Below are 17,066 nucleotides of genomic sequence, written 5' to 3' on the forward strand. Positions count from 1 at the left end.
AGATAGAGGCTCCTCTATAACCAGAAATATTGTGCAGCTCCTTAACGTGCGCCTATTGTATTTATCTAATACAATAGGCGCACGTTAAGGTTAAGATGTTCCTCTATAATTAGAAGCATTGTGTAGCTCCTCAAATTGCATTTCAGTTGATATTCATGATTTAGAGCAGTGAGAACGCGTCAGAAACATACTGCAGCTCCTCACATTGCACCTATTTTATTAGATAGAGTCTCCTCTATAACCAGAAATATTGTGCAGCTCCTTAACGTGCGCCTATTGTATTTATCTAATACAATAGGCGCACGTTAAGGTTAAGATGTTCCTCTATAATTAGAAGCATTGTGTAGCTACTCAAATTGCATTTCAGTTGATATTCATGATTTAGAGCAGTGAGAACGCGTCAGAAACATACTGCTGCTCCTCACATTGCACCTATTTTATTAGATAGAGGCTCCTCTATAACCAGAAATATTGTGCAGCTCCTTAACGTGCGCCTATTGTATTTATCTAATACAATAGGCGCACGTTAAGGTTAAGATGTTCCTCTATAATTAGAAGCATTGTGTAGCTCCTCAAATTGCATTTCAGTTGATATTCATGATTTAGAGCAGTGAGAACGCGTCAGAAATATGCTGCAGCTCCTCACATTGCACCTATTGTATTAGATAGAGGCTCCTCTATAACCAGAAATATTGTGCAGCTCTTTAACGTGCGTCTATTGTATTAGATAGACGTTCCTCTATAATTAGAAGCATTGTGTAGCTCCTCAAATTGCATTTCAATTGATATTCATGATTTAGAGCCGTGAGAACGCGTCAGAAACATTCTGCAGCTCCTCACATTGCACCTATTGTATTAGATAGAGGCTCCTCTATAACCAGAAATATTGTGCAGCTCCGTAACGTGCGCCTGTTGTATTAGATAGACGTTCCTCTATAATTAGAAGCATTGTGTAGCTCCTCAAATTGCATTTCAGTTGATATTCATGATTTAGAGCAGTGAGAACGCGTCAGAAACATACTGCAGCTCCTCACATTGCACCTATTTTATTAGATAGAGGCTCCTCTATAACCAGAAATATTGTGCAGCTCCTTAACGTGCGCCTATTGTATTAGATAGACGTTCCTCTATAATTAGAAGCATTGTGTAGCACCTCAAATTGCATTTCAGTTGATATTCATGATTTAGAGCAGTGAGAACGCGTCAGAAACATTCTGCAGCTCCTCACATTGCACCTATTGTATTAGATAGAGGCTCCTCTATAACCAGAAATATTGTGCAGCTCCTTAACGTGCGCCTATTGTATTAGATAGACGTTCCTCTATAATTAGAAGCATTGTGTAGCTCCTCAAATTGCATTTCAATTGATATTCATGATTTAGAGCAGTGAGAACGCGTCAGAAACATACTGCAGCTCCTCACATTGCACCTATTTTATTAGATAGAGGCTCCTCTATAACCAGAAATATTGTGCAGCTCCTTAACGTGCGCCTATTGTATTAGATAGACGTTCCTCTATAATTAGAAGCATTGTGTAGCTCCTCAAATTGCATTTCAGTTGATATTCATGATTTAGAGCAGTGAGAACGCGTCAGAAACATTCTGCAGCTCCTCACATTGCACCTATTGTATTAGATAGAGGCTCCTCTATAACCAGAAATATTGTGCAGCTCCTTAACGTGCGCCTATTGTATTAGATAGACGTTCCTCTATAATTAGAAGCATTGTGTAGCTCCTCAAATTGCATTTCAGTTGATATTCATGATTTAGAGCAGTGAGAACGCGTCAGAAATATTCTGCAGCTCCTCACATTGCACCTATTGTATTAGATAGAGGCTCCTCTATAACCAGAAATATTGTGCAGCTCCTTAACGTGCGCCTATTGTATTAGATAGACGTTCCTCTATAATTAGAAGCATTATGTAGCTCATCAAATTGCATTTCAGTTGATATTCATGATTTAGAGCAGGGAGAACGCGTCAGAAATATTCTGCAGCTCCTCACATTGCACTTATTGTATTAGATAGAGGCTCCTCTATAACCAGAAATAATTTGCAGCTCCTTTACGTGCGCCTATTGTATTAGATAGACGTTCCTCTATAATTAGAAGCATTGTGTAGCTCCTCAAATTGCATTTCAGTTGATATTCATGATTTAGAGCCGTGAGAACGCGTCAGAAACATTCTGCAACTCCTCACATTGCACCTATTGTATTAGATAGAGGCTTCTCTATAACCAGAAATATTGTGCAGCTCCTTAACGTGCGTCTATTGTATTAGATAGACGTTCCTCTATAATTAGAAGCATTGTGTAGCTCCTCAAATTGCATTTCAAATGATATTCATGATTTAGAGCCGTGAGAACGCGTCAGAAACATTCTGCAACTCCTCACATTGCACCTATTGTATTAGATAGAGGCTCCTCTATAACCAGAAATATTGTGCAGCTCCTTAACGTGCGTCTATTGTATTAGATAGACGTTCCTCTATAATTAGAAGCATTGTGTAGCTCCTCAAATTGCATTTCAAATGATATTCATGATTTAGAGCCGTGAGAACGCGTCAGAAACATTCTGCAGCTCCTCACATTGCACCTATTGTATTAGATAGAGGCTCCTCTATAACCAGAAATATTGTGCAGCTCCTTAACGTGCGCCTATTGTATTAGATAGACGTTCCTCTATAATTAGAAGCATTGTGTAGCTCCTCAAATTGCATTTCAGTTCATATTCATGATTTAGAGCAGGGAGAACGCGTCAGAAATATTCTGCAGCTCCTCACATTGCACTTATTGTATTAGATAGAGGCTCCTCTATAACCAGAAATAATTTGCAGCTCCTTTACGTGCGCCTATTGTATTAGATAGACGTTCCTCTATAATTAGAAGCATTGTGTAGCTCCTCAAATTGCATTTCAGTAGATATTCATGATTTAGAGCAGTGAGAAAGCGTCAGAAACATACTGCTGCTCCTCACATTGCACCTATTTTATTAGATAGAGGCTCCTCTATAACCAGAAATATTGTGCAGCTCCTTAACGTGCGCCTATTGTATTTATCTAATACAATAGGCGCACGTTAAGGTTAAGATGTTCCTCTATAATTAGAAGCATTGTGTAGCTCCTCAAATTGCATTTCAGTTGATATTCATGATTTAGAGCAGTGAGAACGCGTCAGAAACATACTGCAGCTCCTCACATTGCACCTATTTTATTAGATAGAGGCTCCTCTATAACCAGAAATATTGTGCAGCTCCTTAAATTGCGCCTATTGTATTTATCTAATACAATAGGCGCACGTTAAGGTTAAGATGTTCCTCTATAATTAGAAGCATTGTGTAGCTCCTCAAATTGCATTTCAGTTGATATTCATGATTTAGAGCAGTGAGAACGCGTCAGAAACATTCTGCAGCTCCTCACATTGCACCTATTGTATTAGATAGAGGCTCCTCTATAAGCAGAAATATTGTGCAGCTCCTTAACGTGCGCCTATTGTATTAGATAGACGTTCCTCTATAATTAAAAGCATTGTGTAGCTCCTCAAATTGCATTTCAATTGATATTCATGATTTAGAGCCGTGAGAACGCGTCAGAAACATTCTGCAACTCCTCACATTGCACCTATTGTATTAGATAGAAGCTCCACTATAACCAGAAATATTGTGCAGCTCCTTAACGTGCGCCTATTGTATTAGATAGACGTTCCTCTATAATTAGAAGCATTGTGTAGCTCCTCAAATTGCATTTCAGTTGATATTCATGATTTAGAGTAGTGAGAACGCGTCAGAAACATTCTGCAGCTCCTCACATTGCACCTATTGTATTAGATAGAGGCTCCTCTATAACCAGAAATATTGTGCAGCTCCTTAACGTGCGCCTATTGTATTAGATAGACGTTCCTCTATAATTAGAAGCATTGTGTAGCTCCTCAAATTGCATTTCAGTTGATATTCATGATTTAGAGCAGTGAGAACGCGTCAGAAATATTCTGCAGCTCCTCACATTGCACCTATTGTATTAGATAGAGGCTCCTCTATAACCAGAAATATTGTGCAGCTCCTTAACGTGCGCCTATTGTATTAGATAGACGTTCCTCTATAATTAGAAGCATTGTGTAGCTCCTCAAATTGCATTTCAGTTGATATTCATGATTTAGAGCAGTGAGAACGCGTCAGAAATATTCTGCAGCTCCTCACATTGCACCTATTGTATTAGATAGAGGCTCCTCTATAACCAGAAATAATTTGCAGCTCCTTAACGTGCGCCTATTGTATTAGATAGACGTTCCTCTATAATTAGAAGCATTGTGTAGCTCCTCAAATTGCATTTCAGTTGATATTCATGATTTAGAGCAGTGAGAACGCGTCAGAAACATTCTGCAGCTCCTCACATTGCACCTATTGTATTAGATAGAGGCTCCTCTATAACCAGAAATATTGTGCAGCTCATTTACGTGCGCCTATTGTATTAGATAGACGTTCCTCTATAATTAAAAGCATTGTGTAGCTCCTCAATTTCCATTTCAATTGATATTCATGATTTAGAGCCGTGAGAACGCGTCAGAAACATTCTGCAGCTCCTCACATTGCACCTATTGTATTAGATAGAGGCTCCTCTATAACCAGAAATATTGTGCAGCTCCTTAACGTGCGCCTATTGTATTAGATAGACGTTCCTCTATAATTAGAAGCATTGTGTAGCTCCTCAAATTGCATTTCAGTTGATATTCATGATTTAGAGCAGTGAGAACGCGTCAGAAATATTCTGCAGCTCCTCACATTGCACCTATTGTATTAGATAGAGGCTCCTCTATAACCAGAAATATTGTGCAGCTCCTTAACGTGCGCCTATTGTATTAGATAGACGTTCCTCTATAATTAAAAGCATTGTGTAGCTCCTCAAATTGCATTTCAATTGATATTCATGATTTAGAGCCGTGAGAACGCGTCAGAAACATTCTGCAACTCCTCACATTGCACCTATTGTATTAGATAGAAGCTCCACTATAACCAGAAATATTGTGCAGCTCCTTAACGTGCGCCTATTGTATTAGATAGACGTTCCTCTATAATTAGAAGCATTGTGTAGCTCCTCAAATTGCATTTCAGTTGATATTCATGATTTAGAGTAGTGAGAACGCGTCAGAAACATTCTGCAGCTCCTCACATTGCACCTATTGTATTAGATAGAGGCTCCTCTATAACCAGAAATATTGTGCAGCTCCTTAACGTGCGCCTATTGTATTAGATAGACGTTCCTCTATAATTAGAAGCATTGTGTAGCTCCTCAAATTGCATTTCAGTTGATATTCATGATTTAGAGCAGTGAGAACGCGTCAGAAATATTCTGCAGCTCCTCACATTGCACCTATTGTATTAGATAGAGGCTCCTCTATAACCAGAAATATTGTGCAGCTCCTTAACGTGCGCCTATTGTATTAGATAGACGTTCCTCTATAATTAGAAGCATTGTGTAGCTCCTCAAATTGCATTTCAGTTGATATTCATGATTTAGAGCAGTGAGAACGCGTCAGAAATATTCTGCAGCTCCTCACATTGCACCTATTGTATTAGATAGAGGCTCCTCTATAACCAGAAATAATTTGCAGCTCCTTAACGTGCGCCTATTGTATTAGATAGACGTTCCTCTATAATTAGAAGCATTGTGTAGCTCTTCAAATTGCATTTTAGTTGATATTCATGATTTAGAGCAGTGAGAACGCGTCAGAAACATTCTGCAGCTCCTCACATTGCACCTATTGTATTAGATAGAGGCTCCTCTATAACCAGAAATATTGTGCAGCTCCTTTACGTGCGCCTATTGTATTAGATAGACGTTCCTCTATAATTAAAAGCATTGTGTAGCTCCTCAATTTCCATTTCAATTGATATTCATGATTTAGAGCCGTGAGAACGCGTCAGAAACATTCTGCAACTCCTCACATTGCACCTATTGTATTAGATAAAAGCTCCACTATAACCAGAAATATTGTGCAGCTCCTTAACGTGCGCCTATTGTATTAGATAGACGTTCCTCTATAATTAGAAGCATTGTGTAGCTCCTCAAATAGCATTTCAATTGATATTCATGATTTAGAGTCGTGAGAACGCGTCAGAAACATTCTGCAACTCCTCACATTGCACCTATTGTATTAGATAGAAGCTCCACTATAACCAGAAATAATTTGCAGCTTCTTAACGTGCGCCTATTGTATTAGATAGACGTTCCTCTATAATTAGAAGCATTGTGTAGCTCCTCAAATTGCATTTCAGTTGATATTCATGATTTAGAGCAGTGAGTACGCGTCAGAAACATTCTGCAGCTCCTCACATTGCACCTATTGTATTAGATAGAGGCTCCTCTATAACCAGAAATATTGTGCAGCTCCTTTACGTGCGCCTATTGTATTAGATAGACGTTCCTCTATAATTAAAAGTATTGTGTAGCTCCTCAAATTGCATTTCAATTGATATTCATGATTTAGAGCCGTGAGAACGCGTCAGAAACATTCTGCAACTCCTCACATTGCACCTATTGTATTAGATAGAAGCTCCACTATAACCAGAAATATTGTGCAGCTCCTTAACGTGCGCCTATTGTATTAGATAGACGTTCCTCTATAATTAGAAGCATTGTGTAGCTCCTCAAATAGCATTTCAATTGATATTCATGATTTAGAGTCGTGAGAACGCGTCAGAAACATTCTGCAACTCCTCACATTGCACCTATTGTATTAGATAGAGGCTCCTCTATAACCAGAAATATTGTGCAGCTCCTTAACGTGCGCCTATTGTATTAGATAGACGTTCCTCTATAATTAGAAGCATTGTGTAGCTCGTCAAATTGCATTTCAGTTGATATTCATGATTTAGAGCAGTGAGAACGCGTCAGAAATATTCTGCAGCTCCTCACATTGCACCTATTGTATTAGATAGAGGCTCCTCTATAACCAGAAATATTGTGCAGCTCCTTAACGTGCGCCTATTGTATTAGATAGACGTTCCTCTATAATTAGAAGCATTGTGTAGCTCCTCAAATTGCATTTCAGTTGATATTCATGATTTAGAGTAGTGAGAACGCGTCAGAAACATTCTGCAGCTCCTCACATTGCACCTATTGTATTAGATAGAGGCTCCTCTATAACCAGAAATATTGTGCAGCTCCTTAACGTGCGCCTATTGTATTAGATAGACGTTCCTCTATAATTAGAAGCATTGTGTAGCTCCTCAAATTGCATTTCAGTTGATATTCATGATTTAGAACAGTGAGAACGCGTCAGAAATATTCTGCAGCTCCTCACATTGCACCTATTGTATTAAATAGAGGCTCCTCTATAACCAGAAATATTGTGCAGCTCCTTAACGTGCGCCTATTGTATTAGATAGACGTTCCTGTATAATTAGAAGCATTGTGTAGCTCCTCAAATTGCATTTCAGTTGATATTCATGATTTAGAGCAGTGAGAACGCGTCAAAAATATTCTGCAGCTCCTCACATTGCACCTATTGTATTAGATAGAGGCTCCTCTATAACCAGAAATAATTTGCAGCTCCTTAACGTGCGCCTATTGTATTAGATAGACGTTCCTCTATAATTAGAAGCATTGTGTAGCTCCTCAAATTGCATTTCAGTTGATATTCATGATTTAGAGCAGTGAGAACGCGTCAGAAACATTCTGCAGCTCCTCACATTGCACCTATTGTATTAGATAGAGGCTCCTCTATAACCAGAAATATTGTGCAGCTCCTTTACGTGCGCCTATTGTATTAGATAGACGTTCCTCTATAATTAAAAGCATTGTGTAGCTCCTCAATTTCCATTTCAATTGATATTCATGATTTAGAGCCGTGAGAACGCGTCAGAAACATTCTGCAACTCCTCACATTGCACCTATTGTATTAGATAAAAGCTCCACTATAACCAGAAATATTGTGCAGCTCCTTAACGTGCGCCTATTGTATTAGATAGACGTTCCTCTATAATTAGAAGCATTGTGTAGCTCCTCAAATAGCATTTCAATTGATATTCATGATTTAGAGTCGTGAGAACGCGTCAGAAACATTCTGCAACTCCTCACATTGCACCTATTGTATTAGATAGAAGCTCCACTATAACCAGAAATAATTTGCAGCTTCTTAACGTGCGCCTATTGTATTAGATAGACGTTCCTCTATAATTAGAAGCATTGTGTAGCTCCTCAAATTGCATTTCAGTTGATATTCATGATTTAGAGCAGTGAGAACGCGTCAGAAACATTCTGCAGCTCCTCACATTGCACCTATTGTATTAGATAGAGGCTCCTCTATAACCAGAAATATTGTGCAGCTCCTTTACGTGCGCCTATTGTATTAGATAGACGTTCCTCTATAATTAAAAGCATTGTGTAGCTCCTCAAATTGCATTTCAATTGATATTCATGATTTAGAGCCGTGAGAACGCGTCAGAAACATTCTGCAACTCCTCACATTGCACCTATTGTATTAGATAGAAGCTCCACTATAACCAGAAATATTGTGCAGCTCCTTAACGTGCGCCTATTGTATTAGATAGACGTTCCTCTATAATTAGAAGCATTGTGTAGCTCCTCAAATTGCATTTCAGTTGATATTCATGATTTAGAGCAGTGAGAACGCGTCAGAAATATTCTGCAGCTCCTCACATTGCACCTATTGTATTAGATAGAGGCTCCTCTATAACCAGAAATATTGTGCAGCTCCTTAACGTGCGCCTATTGTATTAGATAGACGTTCCTCTATAATTAGAAGCATTATGTAGCTCCTCAAATTGCATTTCAGTTGATATTCATGATTTTGAGCAGGGAGAACGAGTCAGAAATATTCTGCAGCTCCTCACATTGCACTTATTGTATTAGATAGAGGCTCCTCTATAACCAGAAATATTGTGCAGCTCCTTAACGTGCGCCTATTGTATTAGATAGACGTTCCTCTATAATTAGAAGCATTATGTAGCTCCTCAAATTGCATTTCAGTTGATATTCATGATTTTGAGCAGGGAGAACGAGTCAGAAATATTCTGCAGCTCCTCACATTGCACTTATTGTATTAGATAGAGGCTCCTCTATAACCAGAAATAATTTGCAGCTCCTTTACGTGCGCCTATTGTATTAGATAGACGTTCGTCTATAATTAGAAGCATTGTGTAGCTCCTCATATTGCATTTCAGTTGATATTCATGATTTAGAGCAGTGAGAACGCGTCAGAAACATACTGCAGCTCCTCACATTGCACCTATTTTATTAGATAGAGGCTCCTCTATAACCAGAAATATTGTGCAGCTCCTTAACGTGCGCCTATTGTATTTATCTAATACAATAGGCGATCGTTAAGGTTAAGATGTTCCTCTATAATTAGAAGCATTGTGTAGCTACTCAAATTGCATTTCAGTTGATATTCATGATTTAGAGCAGTGAGAACGCGTCAGAAACATACTGCTGCTCCTCACATTGCACCTATTTTATTAGATAGAGGCTCCTCTATAACCAGAAATATTGTGCAGCTCCTTAACGTGTGTGTATTGTATTAGATAGACGTTCCTCTATAATTAGAAGCATTGTGTAACTCCTCAAATTGCATTTCAATTGATATTCATGATTTAGAGCCGTGAGAACGCGTCAGAAACATTCTGCAGCTCCTCACATTGCACCTATTGTATTAGATAGAGGCTCCTCTATAACCAGAAATATTGTGCAGCTCCGTAACGTGCGCCTGTTGTATTAGATAGACGTTCCTCTATAATTAGAAGCATTGTGTAGCTCCTCAAATTGCATTTCAGTTGATATTCATGATTTAGAGCAGTGAGAACGCGTCAGAAACATACTGCAGCTCCTCACATTGCACCTATTTTATTAGACAGAGGCTCCTCTATAACCAGAAATATTGTGCAGCTCCTTAACGGGCGCCTATTGTATTAGATAGACGTTCCTCTATAATTAGAAGCATTGTGTAGCTCCTCAAATTGCATTTCAGTTGATATTCATGATTTAGAGCAGTGAGAACGCGTCAGAAACATTCTGCAGCTCCTCACATTGCACCTATTGTATTAGATAGAGGCTTCTCTATAACCAGAAATATTGTGCAGCTCCTTAACGTGCGCCTATTGTATTAGATAGACGTTCCTCAATAATTAGAAGCATTGTGTAGCTCCTCAAATTGCATTTCAATTGATATTCATGATTTAGAGCAGGGAGAACGCGTCAGAAACATTCTGCAGCTCCTCACATTGCACCTATTGTATTAGATAGAGGCTCCACTATAACCAGAAATATTGTGCAGCTCCTTAACGTGCGCCTATTGTATTAGATAGACGTTCCTCTATAATTAGAAGCATTGTGTAGCTCCTCAAATTGCATTTCAGTTGATATTCATGATTTAGAGTAGTGAGAACGCGTCAGAAACATTCTGCAGCTCCTCACATTGCACCTATTGTATTAGATAGAGGCTCCTCTATAACCAGAAATATTGTGCAGCTCCTTAACGTGCGCCTATTGTATTAGATAAACGTTCCTCTATAATTAGAAGCATTGTGTAGCTCCTCAAATTGCATTTCAGTTGATATTCATGATTTAGAGCAGTGAGAACGCGTCAGAAATATTCTGCAGCTCCTCACATTGCACCTATTGTATTAGATAGAGGCTCCTCTATAACCAGAAATATTGTGCAGCTCCTTAACGTGCGCCTATTTTATTAGATAGACGTTCCTCTATAATTAGAAGCATTATATAGCTCCTCAAATTGCATTTCAGTTGATATTCATGATTTAGAGCAGGGAGAACGCGTCAGAAATATTCTGCAGCTCCTCACATTGCACTTATTGTATTAGATAGAGGCTCCTCTATAACCAGAAATAATTTGCAGCTCCTTTACGTGCGCCTATTGTATTAGATTGACGTTCCTCTATAATTAGAAGCATTGTGTAGCTCCTCAAATTGCATTTCAGTTGATATTCATGATTTAGAGCAGTGAGAACGCGTCAGAAATATTCTGCAGCTCCTCACATTGCACCTATTGTATTGGATAGAGGCTCCTCTATAACCAGAAATAATTTGCAGCTCCTTAACGTGCGCCTATTGTATTAGATAGACGTTCCTCTATAATTAGAAGCATTGTGTAGCTCCTCAAATTGCATTTCAGTTGATATTCATGATTTAGAGCCGTGAGAACGCGTCAGAAACATTCTGCAACTCCTCACATTGCACCTATTGTATTAGATAGAGGCTCCTCTATAACCAGAAATATTGTGCAGCTCCTTAACGTGCGTCTATTGTATTAGATAGACGTTCCTCTATAATTAGAAGCATTGTGTAGCTCCTCAAATTGCATTTCAATTGATATTCATGATTTAGAGCCGTGAGAACGCGTCAGAAACATTCTGCAGCTCCTCACATTGCACCTATTGTATTAGATAGAGGCTCCTCTATAACCAGAAATATTGTGCAGCTCCTTAACGTGCGCCTATTGTATTAGATAGACGTTCCTCTATAATTAGAAGCATTGTGTAGCTCCTCAAATTGCATTTCAGTTGATATTCATGACTTAGAGCAGGGAGAACGCGTCAGAAATATTCTGCAGCTCCTCACATTGCACTTATTGTATTAGATAGAGGCTCCTCTATAACCAGAAATAATTTGCAGCTCCTTTACGTGCGCCTATTGTATTAGATAGACGTTCCTCTATAATTAGAAGCATTGTGTAGCTCCTCAAATTGCATTTCAGTAGATATTCATGATTTAGAGCAGTGAGAACGCGTCAGAAACAAACTGCTGCTCCTCACATTGCACCTATTTTATTAGATAGAGGCTCCTCTATAACCAGAAATATTGTGCAGCTCCTTAACGTGCGTCTATTGTATTAGATAGACGTTCCTCTATAATTAGAAGCATTGTGTAGCTCCTCAAATTGCATTTCAATTGATATTCATGATTTAGAGCAGTGAGAACGCGTCAGAAACATACTGCAGCTCCTCACATTGCACCTATTTTATTAGATAGAGGCTCCTCTATAACCAGAAATATTGTGCAGCTCCTTAACGTGCGTCTATTGTATTAGATAGACGTTCCTCTATAATTAGAAGCATTGTGTAGCTCCTCAAATTGCATTTCAATTGATATTCATGATTTAGAGCAGTGAGAACGCGTCAGAAACATACTGCAGCTCCTCACATTGCACCTATTTTATTAGATAGAGGCTCCTCTATAACCAGAAATATTGTGCAGCTCCTTAACGTGCGCCTATTGTATTTATCTAATACAATAGGCGCACGTTAAGGTTAAGATGTTCCTCTATAATTAGAAGCATTATGTAGCTCCTCAAATTGCATTTCAGTTGATATTCATGATTTAGAGCAGTGAGAACGCGTCAGAAATATTCTGCAGCTCCTCACATTGCACCTATTGTATTAGATAGAGGCTCCTCTATAACCAGAAATAATTTGCGGCTCCTTAACGTGCGCCTATTGTATTAGATAGACGTTCCTCTATAATTAGAAGCATTGTGTAGCTCCTCAAATTGCATTTCAGTTGATATTCATGATTTAGAGCAGTGAGAACGCGTCAGAAATATTCTGCAGCTCCTCACATTGCACCTATTGTATTAGATAGAGGCTCCTCTATAACCAGAAATATTGTGCAGCTCCTTAACGTGCGCCTATTGTATTAGATAGACGTTCCTCTATAATTAGAAGCATTATGTAGCTCCTCAAATTGCATTTCAGTTGATATTCATGATTTAGAGCAGGGAGAACGCGTCAGAAATATTCTGCAGCTCCTCACATTGCACTTATTGTATTAGATAGAGGCTCGTCTATAACCAGAAATAATTTGCAGCTCCTTTACGTGCGCCTATTGTATTAGATAGACGTTCCTCTATAATTAGAAGCATTGTGTAGCTCCTCAAATTGCATTTCAGTTGATATTCATGATTTAGAGCAGTGAGAACGCGTCAGAAATATTCTGCAGCTCCTCACATTGCACCTATTGTATTAGATAGAGGTTCCTCTATAACCAGAAATAATTTGCAGCTCCTTAACGTGCGCCTATTGTATTAGATAGACGTTCCTCTATAATTAGAAGCATTGTGTAGCTCCTCAAATTGCATTTCAGTTGATATTCATGATTTAGAGCCCTGAGAACGCGTCAGAAACATTCTGCAACTCCTCACATTGCACCTATTGTATTAGATAGAGGCTCCTCTATAACCAGAAATATTGTGCAGCTCCTTAACGTGCGTCTATTGTATTAGATAGACGTTCCTCTATAATTAGAAGCATTGTGTAGCTCCTCAAATTGCATTTCAATTGATATTCATGATTTAGAGCCGTGAGAACGCGTCAGAAACATTCTGCAGCTCCTCACATTGCACCTATTGTATTAGATAGAGGCTCCTCTATAACCAGAAATATTGTGCAGCTCCTTAACGTGCGCCTATTGTATTAGATAGACGTTCCTCTATAATTAGAAGCATTGTGTAGCTCCTCAAATTGCATTTCAGTTGATATTCATGACTTAGAGCAGGGAGAACGCGTCAGAAATATTCTGCAGCTCCTCACATTGCACTTATTGTATTAGATAGAGGCTCCTCTATAACCAGAAATAATTTGCAGCTCCTTTACGTGCGCCTATTGTATTAGATAGACGTTCCTCTATAATTAGAAGCATTGTGTAGATCCTCAAATTGCATTTCAGTAGATATTCATGATTTAGAGCAGTGAGAACGCGTCAGAAACATACTGCTGCTCCTCACATTGCACCTATTTTATTAGATAGAGGCTCCTCTATAACCAGAAATATTGTGCAGCTCCTTAAAGTGCGCCTACTGTATTTATCTAATACAATAGGCGCACGTTAAGGTTAAGATGTTCCTCTATAATTAGAAGCATTGTGTAGCTCCTAAAATTGCATTTCAGTTGATATTCATGATTTAGAGCAGTGAGAACGCGTCAGAAACATACTGCCGCTCCTCACATTGCACCTATTTTATTAGATAGAGGCTCCTCTATAACGAGAAATATTGTGCAGCTCCTTAACGTGCGCCTATTGTATTTATCTAATACAATAGGCGCACGTTAAGGTTAAGATGTTCCTCGATAATTAGAAGCATTTTGTAGCTCCTCAAATTGCATTTCAGTTGATATTCATGATTTAGAGCAGTGAGAACGCGTCAGAAACATTCTGCAGCTCCTCACATTGCACCTATTGTATTAGATAGAGGCTCCTCTATAAGCAGAAATATTGTGCAGCTCCTTAACGTGCGCCTATTGTATTAGATAGACGTTCCTCTATAATTAAAAGCATTGTGTAGCTCCTCAAATTGCATTTCAATTGATATTCATGATTTAGAGCCGTGAGAACGCGTCAGAAACTTTCTGCAACTCCTCACATTGCACCTATTGTATTAGATAGAAGCTCCACTATAACCAGAAATATTGTGCAGCTCCTTAACGTGCGCCTGTTGTATTAGATAGACGTTCCTCTATAATTAGAAGCATTGTGTAGCTCCTCAAATTGCATTTCAGTTGATATTCATGATTTAGAGTAGTGAGAACGCGTCAGAAACATTCTGCAGCTCCTCACATTGCACCTATTGTATTAGATAGAGGCTCCTCTATAACCAGAAATATTGTGCAGCTCCTTAACGTGCGCCTATTGTATTAGATAGACGTTCCTCTATAATTAGAAGCATTGTGTAGCTCCTCAAATGGCATTTCAGTTGATATTCATGATTTAGAGTAGTGAGAACGCGTCAGAAACATTCTGCAGCTCCTCACATTGCACCTATTGTATTAGATAGAGGCTCCTCTATAACCAGAAATATTGTGCAGCTCCTTAACGTGCGCCTATTGTATTAGATAGACGTTCCTCTATAATTAGAAGCATTGTGTAGCTCCTCAAATGGCATTTCAGTTGATATTCATGATTTAGAGTAGTGAGAACGCGTCAGAAACATTCTGCAGCTCCTCACATTGCACTTATTGTATTAGATAGAGGCTCCTCTATAACAAGAAATAATTTGCAGCTCCTTTACGTGCGCCTATTGTATTAGATAGACGTTCCTCTATAATTAGAAGCATTGTGTAGCTCCTCAAATTGCATTTCAGTTGATATTCATGATTTAGAGCAGGGAGAACGCGTCAGAAATATTCTGCAGCTCCTCACATTGCACTTATTGTATTAGATAGAGGCTCCTCTATAACCAGAAATAATTTGCAGCTCCTTTACGTGCGCCTATTGTATTAGATAGACGTTCCTCTATAATTAGAAGCATTGTGTAGCTCCTCAAATTGCATTTCAGTTGATATTCATGATTTAGAGCAGTGAGAACGCGTCAGAAATATTCTGCAGCTCCTCACATTGCACCTATTGTATTAGATAGAGGCTCCTCTATAACCAGAAATAATTTGCAGCTCCTTTACGTGCGCCTATTGTATTAGATAGACGTTCCTCTATAATTAGAAGCATTGTGTAGCTCCTCAAATTGCATTTCAGTTGATATTCATGATTTAGAGCAGTGAGAACGCGTCAGAAATATTCTGCAGCTCCTCACATTGCACTTATTGTATTAGATAGAGGCTCCTCTATAACCAGAAATAATTTGCAGCTCCTTTACGTGCGCCTATTGTATTAGATAGACGTTCCTCTATAATTAGAAGCATTGTGTAGCTCCTCAAATTGCATTTCAGTTGATATTCATGATTTAGAGCAGGGAGAACGCGTCAGAAATATTCTGCAGCTCCTCACATTGCACTTATTGTATTAGATAGAGGCTCCTCTATAACCAGAAATAATTTACAGCTCCTTTACGTGCGCCTATTGTATTAGATAGACGTTCCTCTATAATTAGAAGCATTGTGTAGCTCCTCAAATTGCATTTCAGTTGATATTCATGATTTAGAGCAGGGAGAACGCGTCAGAAATATTCTGCAGCTCCTCACATTGCACTTATTGTATTAGATAGAGGCTCCTCTATAACCAGAAGTAATTTGCAGCTCCTTTACGTGCGCTTATTGTATTAGATAGACGTTCCTCTATAATTAGAAGCATTGTGTAGCTCCTCAAATTGCATTTCAGTTGATATTCATGATTTAGAGCAGGGAGAACGCGTCAGAAATATTCTGCAGCTCCTCACATTGCACTTATTGTATTAGATAGAGGCTCCTCTATAACCAGAAATAATTTGCAGCTCCTTTACGTGCGCCTATTGTATTAGATAGACGTTCCTCTATAATTAGAAGCATTGTGTAGCTCCTCAAATTGCATTTCAGTTGATATTCATGATTTAGAGCAGGGAGAACGCGTCAGAAATATTCTGCAGCTCCTCACATTGCACTTATTGTATTAGATAGAGGCTCCTCTATAACCAGAAATAATTTGCAGCTCCTTTACGTGCGCCTATTGTATTAGATAGACGTTCCTCTATAATTAGAAGCATTGTGTAGCTCCTCAAATTGCATTTCAGTTGATATTCATGATTTAGAGCAGGGAGAACGCGTCAGAAATATTCTGCAGCTCCTCACATTGCACTTATTGTATTAGATAGAGGCTCCTCTATAACCAGAAATAATTTGCAGCTCCTTTACGTGCGCCTATTGTATTAGATAGACGTTCCTCTATAATTAGAAGCATTGTGTAGCTCCTCAAATTGCATTTCAGTTGATATTCATGATTTAGAGCAGTGAGAACGCGTCAGAAATATTCTGCAGCTCCTCACATTGCACCTATTGTATTAGATAGAGGCTCCTCTATAACCAGAAATAATTTGCAGCTCCTTAACGTGCGCCTATTGTATTAGATAGACGTTCCTCTATAATTAGAAGCATTGTGTAGCTCCTCAAATTGCATTTCAGTTGATATTCATGATTTAGAGCAGGGAGAACGCGTCAGAAATATTCTGCAGCTCCTCACATTGCACTTATTGTATTAGATAGAGGCTCCTCTATAACCAGAAATAATTTGCAGCTCCTTTACGTGCGCCTATTGTATTAGATAGACGTTCCTCTATAATTAGAAGCATTGTGTAGCTCCTCAAATTGCATTTCAGTTGATATTCATGATTTAGAG

This window comes from Stegodyphus dumicola, chromosome 7, assembly GCF_044657685.1.
Source record: "Stegodyphus dumicola isolate Sdum_Otavi_A_Nest chromosome 7, ASM4465768v1".
NCBI classification, from domain to species: Eukaryota; Metazoa; Arthropoda; class Arachnida; order Araneae; family Eresidae; genus Stegodyphus; species Stegodyphus dumicola.